The sequence below is a fragment of the Triturus cristatus genome, chromosome 3_2 (assembly GCF_964204655.1).
Source record: "Triturus cristatus chromosome 3_2, aTriCri1.1, whole genome shotgun sequence".
Classification (NCBI taxonomy): Eukaryota; Metazoa; Chordata; class Amphibia; order Caudata; family Salamandridae; genus Triturus; species Triturus cristatus.
In genome coordinates, this window is record NC_140584.1 from 872082345 (window position 1) to 872092760 (window position 10416).

Genomic DNA, 10416 nt, shown 5'->3' on the forward strand with positions numbered 1-10416 from the left:
TACACATACCTGTATTTATGGGATAGTCACTTTTTTTCCATATTGTACGGAACTGATCTAGTTACACAATAATACTCAAAAAACTATGTGAATATTTGCTTCTCCCAACACAAATAATTAACCCTCTATTTAGTGACATAGGGGCCCGTATCATCATGGGAGTGCCTAAAGGTGATCGAGTAGGTGAAGACTATAATAGCATCGACCAAATTCAGTAACCAGAAATATGTTAAATTAAATTACTGCAATCTGGATTTTCTAAAGTGTTCATGATGGCAGAGTGCAGCTCTCTAAAGCTACTTCTGTTTTATAGTTCATAAAGTCACTGCCACTCCCTCAGCTTATGGAGCTACCACTAAGCCACAGAACTCAACACTGGCCAACACAGCTCATTAAACTACTGCTGTCCTACACAACTCACCAAGTTACCAGTATCCTACACATCTCACCAGGCTACCACTGTCCCAGACAGCTCATCAGACTATTAATGTCAATCTCAGCTACTGGTCTTTTCTCAGTACATCAGGCTATTGCTGCTCCACCCCACTCCATGTTATACTCCTAATCATGCATCACACTTCAGGCCCCTAATTAATCATCTGTAATTTGCTTTCCAGCTGCACAATAATTTCCTAGGCTATTGATGCCCCATCACTCACTGGGCTATTGCTACCCCATCACTCACTGAGCTTTTGCTGCCCCTTCACTTATCAGACTACAGCTGCCCAACCCACCGCAAAGCTATTGCTGCCTTAACATTCACAAGTCTAAAGCTACCCAATCATTCAAGGGGTTGCTTTGCCCCATTATTATTGGCTACTGCTGTCCCATTGCTATTGGCTGCTTATGTCCAAGTTCTCGTGCTATTACTTCCCGACACTCATCAGGCTTCAGCTGCCCCAATACCCATTCGGCTACTGCTGCAACAACACTCAACACTCATTAGGCAACTGTTGCCCGACACTTATCAGGCTACTAATTGAAAAACAGTGGTTGAGAGTATAGGAATAATGGCGCCACTCAGGGGAGTGCTATCACTTATGTATCAATTGGTTATTATTGGTGACGGTGCTGAAAGGTGGGGAGCACCACTGATCCCCCCTAAATATCGGCCTGAGCCAAATGAATACAAAAATAAACTATCCCCAGCACATGTAAACAGTATTTTCAAGACTTTTCAGTCTACTCGATTGTGAGTAACAATTAGACACATGTAAGTTGAATCTTGTGATTTTCTTTCTTTTTATTTTCTGGGTCTTCAGACAGCCGACACGTGTTTCGTCGCAAACGGGCAATACTCCCACGACTTTATCAAGGCTATGTCTCTCTTGAAGTAGAATTTATTTTGTGGTGATAATTCCAACCCACAGAAGGGGGTTTCTGTTATTCACGACGTCTGATTCTGCTGAGAAAAAGGGGCCAAGGGATCCAATTGCGTCCCAGATTTCGAGTACTTGCATCCAGTATGTCGAGTTCCTCTATCCAGAAGTCGCTCCGCGTGTCAACCTGGGTACAGGACACTTATCAGGCTACTGCTGCCCTGACATGCATCAGTCTACTGCTACCCTGACAATCATCAGGCTTATGCTGCCCGTCACTCATCAGGCCCCTGCTCTACCGACACTCATCATGCTACTGATGGCCCAACACACTCATCAGGCTACTGCTGCACCGACACATGTCAGGCTACTGCTGCAGGGACACTCATCAGGCTACTGCTGCCCCTACCCTCATCAGGATACTGATGCTCCCGACACTGATCAGGCTACTGTCGCCCGGACATTCATCAGGCTACTGCTGCCTGACACTCAACAGTGCACTGCTACCATGACATGATCAAGCTTATGCTGCCCGACACTCATCAGCTTACTGCTGGCTCAACACACTCATCAGGCTTATGCTGCCCGACACTTATCAGCCTACTGCTGGCTCAACACACTTTTCAGGCTACCGCTGCCTCAACACTCATCAGGCTACCACTGCCAGATACTCGTCAGGCTACTGCTACATGGACACACATCAGGCTACTGCTGCCCCTACCCTCATCAGGATACTGATGCTCCCGACACTGATCAGGCTACTGTTGCCCGGACATTCATCAGGCTACTGCTGCCTGACACTCAACAGTCCACTGCTACCCTGACATGGTCAAGCTTATGCTGCCCGACACTCATCAGCCTACTTCTGGCTCAACACACTTATCAGGCTACCGCTGCCTCAACACTCATCAGGCTACCACTGCCAGATACTCGTCAGGCTACTGCTGCATGGACACTCATCAGGCTACTGCTGCCCCTACCCATATCAGGCTACTGCTGCCCCGACATTCATCAGGTTACTGCTGCCCCAACACTGATCATTCTGCTGTTACTTCAACACTCATCAGGCTTATGCTGCCTGACACTCATCAGGCTACTGCTGGCCCAACACACTCATGAGGCTACCACTACTTCGACCCTCATCAGGCTACTGCTGCATGGACACTCATCAGGCTGCTGCTGCCCGAAACTTATCAGGCTACTGCTGCCCCAACATTCACCAGGCTACTTCTGCCCGACACTCATCAGTCTACTGCTACCCCGACACTCATCAGGCTTATGCGTCCTGACACTCATCAAGCTACTGCTGGTCCAAAACACTCATCAGGGTACTGCTGCATGTACACTCATCGGGCTATTGCTGCCCCTACCCCTATCAGGCTACTGCTACCCGACACTGATCAGGCTACTGCTGCCCGACATTCTCCAGGCTACTACTACCCCATCACTCACTGATCTTATCCTACCCCTTCACTTATCAGACTACAGCTGCCTAACCTACCCCAAAGCTATTGCTGTCCTAACATTCACAAGGTTACAGCTAACCAATCATTCAAGAGGTTGCTTTGCCCCATTATTATTGGTTACTGCTGTCCTGTTGCTATTGGCTGCTTATGTCCCAGTGCTTGTGCTATTACTTCCCCGACACTCATCAGGCTTCTAATGCCCCAATACCCATTGGGCTAATGCCGCACCAACACTCGTTAGGCATCTGTTGCCCGACACTTATCAGGCTACTGCTGCCCTGACACTCATCAGTTTACTGCTACCCCGACAATCATCAGGCTTATGCTGCCCATCACTCATCAGGCCTCTGCTGTACCTACACTGATCAGCTACTGATGGCCACCATTGCACCGTCACTCATCAGGCTACTGCTGCATGGACACTCATCAGGATACTACTGCCCCTACCCTCATCAGGATACTGATGTGCCCAACACGGATCAGGCTACTGCTGCCCCACCATTCATCAGGCTACTGCTGCCTGACACTCAACAGTCCACTGCTACCCTGACATCATCAAGCTTATGCTGCCCGACATTCACCAGCCTACTGCTGGCTCAACACACTCATAAGGCTACCGCTGCCTCGACCCTCATCAGGCTACCACTGCCTGATACTCGTCAGGCTACTGCTGCATGGACACTCATCAGGCTACTGCTGCCCCTACCCTTATCAGGCTGCTGATCTGACATTCATCAGGCTACTGCTGCCCCAACACTCATCATTCTACTGTTACTTCAACACTCATCAGCCTTATGCTGCCTGAAACTCATCAGGCTACTGCTGGCCCAACACACTCATGAAGCTACCGCTACCTCGATCCTCATGAGGCTACTGCTACATGGATACTGCTGCCCCAACATTCACCAGGCTACTTCTGCCTGACACTCATCAGGCTACTGATGCCCCTACCCTCACCAGGCTACTGCTACCTGACACTGATCAGGCTCCTGCTGCCCGACATTCATCAGGCTACTGCTGCCCCAACACTCATCAGGCTTATGTTCCCCTGACACTTGTCAGGCTAACGCTGCCCCAACACTGGCCAGGCTACTTTTGCCTGGACACTTATCGGGCTACTGCTATCCCAACACTTATCAGGGCTACTGCTGCCCCTACATTGATCAGGCTACCGCTGCCCAACAATCATCATGCTAGTGCTGTCCCAACACTAATCAAGCTACTGCTGCTTCGACATACATGTTTCTGCTGCTACTATAACTCATAAGCATGCTCATAAGTCATAATCATGGACCTAACCTGGAGCTTGCCCACAGCTGCCGCTCCTAGCTACTGCGGCTCACTTAGCTTACCAAGCTTCTGCGGCCCCACTGCAGCTCAGCAGGCTACCGCTCTCCCCATCCATCACCACCCTCTACCTACTGCTGTTCTTCAGCGTACAGTTCTTCTCTACCTCATAACTCATCAGGCTTCTACTACCATCAATCAATCAATCATGGAATTTATATCGCGCACTACTCACCCGGAAGGGTCTCAAGGCGCTTGGGGGAGGGGGTCTGCTACTGCTCGAACAGCCAGGTCTTGAGCTGTTTCCTGAAGGCGAGGTGGTCCTGGGTCAGCCGCAGGTGGACGGGCAGGGAGTTCCATGTCTTGGCCGCCAGGTAGGAGAAGGATCTTCCTCTGGCGGTGGCTCTCTGGACGCGAGGGGCGAGGGCGAGATTCGCGGATCGTAGCTGGCGGGTGGGCGTGTAGAAGGTCAGGCGGTCGTTGAGGTACCTTGGGCCCAGGTCGTGGAGGGATTTGTGTGCGTGGGTGAGGAGTCTGAACGTGATCCTCTTGTTGACCGGGAGCCAGTGCAAGCCTCTCAGGTGGCTCGAGATGTGGCTGCGTCGTGGGACGTCCAGGATGAGTCGGGCGGAGGCGTTCTGGATACGCTGAAGTCTCTTCTGAAGCTTGGCTGTTGTACCGGCGTAGAGGGTGTTTCCGTAGTCTAGTCTGCTGGTGACGAGGGCCTGGGTGACCGTCTTCCTGTTCTCGGTCGGGATCCATCGGAAGATCTTGCGGAGCATTCGGAGGGTGTGGAAGCAAGATGAGGAGACGGAGTTGACTTGTCTGGTCATCGATAGGGAGGAGTCCAGGATGACGCCCAAGTTGCGTGCGTGGTCCGTTGGCTTGGGTGCGGTGCCTAGGGCCGGGGGCCACCAGGAGTCGTCCCATGCGGAGGGCGACGGTCCCAGGATGAGGACTTCCGTCTTGTCCGTGTTCAATTTCAGGCGGCTGATGTTCATCCATTCGGCGACGTCTCTCATCCCTCCGTGTAGGCTGGCTTTGGCGGTGTCGGGGTCTTTGGTGAGTGAGAGAATCAGCTGGGTGTCATCGGCGTAGGAAATGATGTTGAGGTTGTGTTGGCGTGCGATGGCAGCGAGGGGTTTCATGTAGATGTTGAAGAGAGTGGGGCTGAGCGACGATCCTTGCGGGACTCCGCAGATGACTTTGGTTGCCTCAGAGCGGAACGGAGGGAGGCGTACTCTCTGAGTTCTGCCGGAGAGGTATGAGATGATCCAGTCCAGAGCCTTCCCTTGGAGGCCGGTGTCGTTGAGGCGTTGGACTAGGGTGCGGTGGCAGACAGTGTCAAATGCTGCGGAGAGGTCTAGGAGGATGAGTGCCGCTGTTTCACCGTTGTCGAGCAGGGCTCGGATGTCGTCGGTGGCTGCGATGAGGGCGGTCTCGGTGCTGTGGTTGGCTCTGAATCCGGACTGCGATGGGTCGAGGGATCCGTTCGTCTCGAGGAAGGCGGCCAGTTGCTTGTTGACGACCTTCTCAATGACTTTGGCGGGGTAAGGCAGGAGCGAGATGGGGCGGAAGTTCTTGAGGTCGGTCGGGTCCGCTGTTGGTTTCTTCAGCAGGGCGCTGAGCTCGGCATGCTTCCAGCTCTCCGGGAAGGTTGCTGTGTCGAAGGAGGTGTTGATGATGTCTCGGAGGTGGGGTGCGATGGTAGAGGCGGCCTTGTTGAAGACATGGTGGGGGCACGGGTCGGTCGGGGATCCGGAGTGGATGGTGTTCATCATGCGTGTCGTTTCTTCGGGGGTCACCTCGGTCCATGTTTGGAGGATGGCGGCGGGGTGCGTAGGTTCGACCGATGGGTGCGGGGGTGGAGCACCGAAACTGTTGTGGATGTCGGCGATCTTGCGGTGGAAGTACGAGGCGAGGGAGTCGCAGAGGTCCTGCGAGGGAGTGATGTCGTTGTTGCCGGTGCTGGGGTTGGAGAACTGCGGGTGGCGAGTTTGAGGGTGGTCATGTTGTCGGCGGTTTTGTCGAGGAGCCAGGCCTTCTCGAGGGTGCGGCAGGCCTTCTTGGAGTCCTTGAGTTCGTCGGTGTACCAGGGGGCCTTCTTGCTTCTGGGTCTGGTGAGTGGGTTCCTCAGTGGGGCGAGGTCGTCGGCACAGGAGGTCAGCCACTGCGTGAGGTCGAGGGCTGCTGTGTCAGGGTCCGTTGTCCTGACAGGTGGGTTCTGGCTGAGGGAGGTGGCGAGCTGGTCGACGGTGATCTTGCTCCAGTTTCTGTGGGGAACCTGCTCTGGGTGGTGGTGGACCGTGTTCTTTTTGTAGCTGAAGTGGACGCAGCTGTGGTCAGTCCAGTGAAGTCCGGTGGAGTGGCTGAAGGTGACGTGCTTGCTGGATGAGAAGAGGGGGTCGAGCGTGTGGCCGGCGTAGTGGGTGGGGGTGTTGACCAGTTGCTTGAGTCCGAGGTTGGCGAGGTTGTCCAGCAGGGCGGTGGTGTTGCGGTCGTTGTTGTTCTCCAGGTGGCAGTTGAGGTCCCCGAGGAGGATGTAGTCAGTGGAGGGGAGGGCGTGAGGGCTGATGAAGTCCGTGATGTCTTCGCAGAACAGTGCGCGTGGTCCCGGGGGTCTGTAGATGAGGGTGCCTCTGAGGGTAGTCTTGGGGTCGGTGTGGATCTGGAAGTGCAGGTATTCGGCGGCGTTTAATGCGTCGATAGAGTCAGTCGAGATGCGAATGGTGCTTTTGTGAACGATGGCGATGACCCCTCCGGTCTGGTTGACGCGATCCTTCCTGATGATCTTGTAGCCGTCCGGGATGGCTATGGCGATGTCGGGGGCTGAGGAGGCGTTCATCCAGGTTTCAGTGAGGAAGGCGACGTCTGGAGATACGGTGTCGAGGAGGTTCCAGAGTTCCACGGCGTGTCTGTGGACGGAGCGGGTGTTGATCAGGATGCACTTGAGGTGGTTGCTGTTGTCCATCTTGATGGGTGCGGTGCCGGTTCGGAGGCAGGAGAAGTTGCAGGATCGGCAGGCGAAGGGTCCATGGGTGCGTCGCGGGGATGCTTGGTAGCACCCGGGGGCTCGGGCGGTGTTGAGTGCGATGAGGGTGGCGGCATCGTAGGTCCTGCGGGGGGGTTGGCGGACGCGGGGGCCAGGGGGTCTGGCGCTGGGCGCGGTCCAGGCGCGGACGGGCGCAGACGGGCTTACCTTTGGCGCACCTTCGGCGCACAATCGGCGCTCCCGCTGCGCGCGTCCGCTGCGCGGTTGCTGAGGGGGCGTCATAAGTAAGGAGCCGGGAGGGAGGGTCAGCTGGGAGGTGGGAGGCGGTAGACCAATGGGCACAGAGGGGGGCGGGGTCAGGGGTCAGCGGCGGGAAAGGAAGAAGCGGAACCGGGGCAGCGGCGGGGGAGAAGGCGCGAGTGAGGGGGCACCTACCGAGTCAGCAGGTCAGCGGCGGCGGTGAGGCAGAGTAAGCAGAGGACCGGGGGAGCAAGCGTGAGGCAGCAGGAGCAGTCACGAAGATACAGGCAGCAGGAGGCGTCCGTAATCAGCAGGCAGCAGCAGGAGGTGAGGAGCGACCAGCCGTGGGGGCACAGAGGGCCATACATAGTTCACCAGGCTCCAGGTACCCTGATAACTAATCAAGACACAAATGTCTCTGCAGCTTTTCAAGATACTCTTACCCTCTGAGCTCAACTGGGTATTTCTTCCCCTAAATATCTACAGTCCCTTCCATCCAAAGCTCATTAGGTCACATCTGCCGCTGTAAGTCCTCCGTCTACTGTTGTTCTCCCATTGCTTATCATTCTGCTGCTGCCTTCATAGCGCATCATGTTAAAGCAGTCTCTCACAGATCTCCAGGTTTCTGAAGCCCTCACCCATACTGCATCAGGATGCTATTGTCTTTATAATTCATGACTCCACTCATGCCCCCAGCTTATTAGGATATACATGACCTTCCAGCCAGCCCGGCTATTTCTATCTCCCCTAAAGCTACTGCTGGCCTCCACCACATCTCCTCATGAACCTCATGTACCTTCTACTGATCCCTAACTTAGCTCATAAGGCTACTGCTGATTTCAACTGCATCTCATCAAACTACTGCTAATCCTCAGTTTATCACATCTGGCTTCTGCTGATCCCTACCATAGCTCATCAGGCAATTGCTTATCCCCAGTCTATCTTATTAGGCTACTGCTGATCTCTACCACATCTCCTCATGCTACTGTTATTCGTTTCTATTGTCAGGTAGCGTCCCCTGTTAGGACCCGTCCCCCCTTGCGCTGCATGGCCCCGTCTCCTGGGGTAATCGATGATAATGTCATCTTTAATACTAATGTATTAAAGATGACATTATCATCGAGTAACTCCAGGAGACGGGGCCACGCAGTGCAAGGGAGGGACAGACCCTAATAGGGGACGCTACCTGATGATTTCACAACACACTCTTTTATAAGAGAGTGAGACCCCTTTGCAGCACGCTACAAATTGAAGAAGAAATTAACTTTCACTTTTTTTGATTCCCTACCATTACACATCTGGTTTCTTTTGATTCCTGCCATAGCTCTAAGGCTATTGCTGATCACCACCACATTTCATCATGCTTCTACCGATCCCCACCATATTGTATCAGGCTTCTTCTTACCCTATTATAGCTTACCAGGCTGCTGATCCCCATCCCATATTATTAGGCTTAAACTCATCTTCTCAAAGCTCATCAGCCTACTACTAATATTCACAATGTCTCTTCATGCTACTGCTGATCCCTACCACATCTAATTTGGCTTATGCTCATCCTCACCATAGCTCATTGAGCTGTTGCTGATGTACACCTTATCTCATCATGCTTCCACTGATCCCCACCACATATCATCCTGGTATTGCTTATGCCCACCATATATTTTCAGGAATCTTCGTATCCCCAATGATAGATTGCCAGGCTACTGCTATCGCCAATCTAGCAGCAAAACCAATATAAAGGTTAATAAGAGCGACAACTGTAAGTTAATTCTGAATCTGGATAAATCTCCTTTTAGTGAACAAAAAATAGTCCACTGCTTACCAAATTCGTTTTAGTTGTTAAAAGGGAAAATATGTATTTGTTGACAGTATCCTTCATATCTTTAGGTAGGATACCTAAGCCCTGCAGGGGTGGAAAGAGATTAAATACAGCAGGTTTTCAATTATTTATGAGCAAGCATTTTTCCAATTCTTTATCAACAGTAGATCAAATGCTGAAAGATTGGAACATGGTTATCTGCAGAGCAAATGGCTTCCCAGTGATGATGATGTATTTTAGTTCCTTCCAGAAAGGGTTTCTCACTCTTTTGAAATGATGCTAAAGTTGGTTCTTTCAGCAGCAGAACCATGAGGTTTTGTCCCATAGTGCTGAAGACTTTCTGTGGACAGTTCTATAGTGGCAGTGCTACATGGTTCTGTCCAACACACTCCAATAAGCTTCTGAATTTAAAGGCTGGCACAGGGTTAATGTAGTTGTGTTTCCATAGATCGTCTCACACTTCACACTCTTGTTGGAAGAGCTAGCATGTCCAGAATGCAACATGTACTTCAGGACCCAGCAGTGTGGCTCCAAGTTGGATTTTCAAAGGATCACAAGTGCATGACCACACACAGTCAACATTGGTCACTTAAATAAAAAAGATAGCATTCAATGTGACTGCCCCTGGATAACCTACTTGCCCTACCTCAGAAGTGGCTGGTACCTTTGTTACCGGCCCCATCAACAATTTTGGAGCAATCTCAATGAAGTGCTCAATCTCTGCTAGATCAGAGAAGGAGTCCCAGGCAAGGTGTAAAAAAAAACACCAGAGCACAATTGGCTGCTTTAGGGGTTGCTACCAGGAGTTTACCCACTGCATTTCCACAGCTGTAGGCCAAAGAGTTGAACATGGTAAAGAGAGTAAATGCGGCGAGGGTGAGTGTACTGTACAGACAAAAGAGAGTGAAGCAAGAAAGGAAGTGAATGAACTAAGGCTTGGTGGGGTTGCTCTCTATATATGAGACTTGTAAGCTTTAAAGAGGCTGCAAGTGTTCTGTATACGTAAGGGAGGAAATTCAGAAAAGAACATTTGAATTTGTTAGCATGTAAGGTGTTCCCAAGTGGGGAGCATTGTAAGTGGTCCAATGTGGTAAACTGGTTGTTCCGTCAGGCAGGAGAATGTGAGACCCTTTCTAGGGTGGAAGTGTAAATAAAAATCCGTCTGCTCAACAGATCCCTCTATGTGAAATTGGTAAAAGGGTGACATTTTTTAAAGTAGATAATCATGCCTCGGCACCTGAATGTATGCGACATTGTCATAAGAACCAAAGAGTGAATTCAAATGTCTGAGAG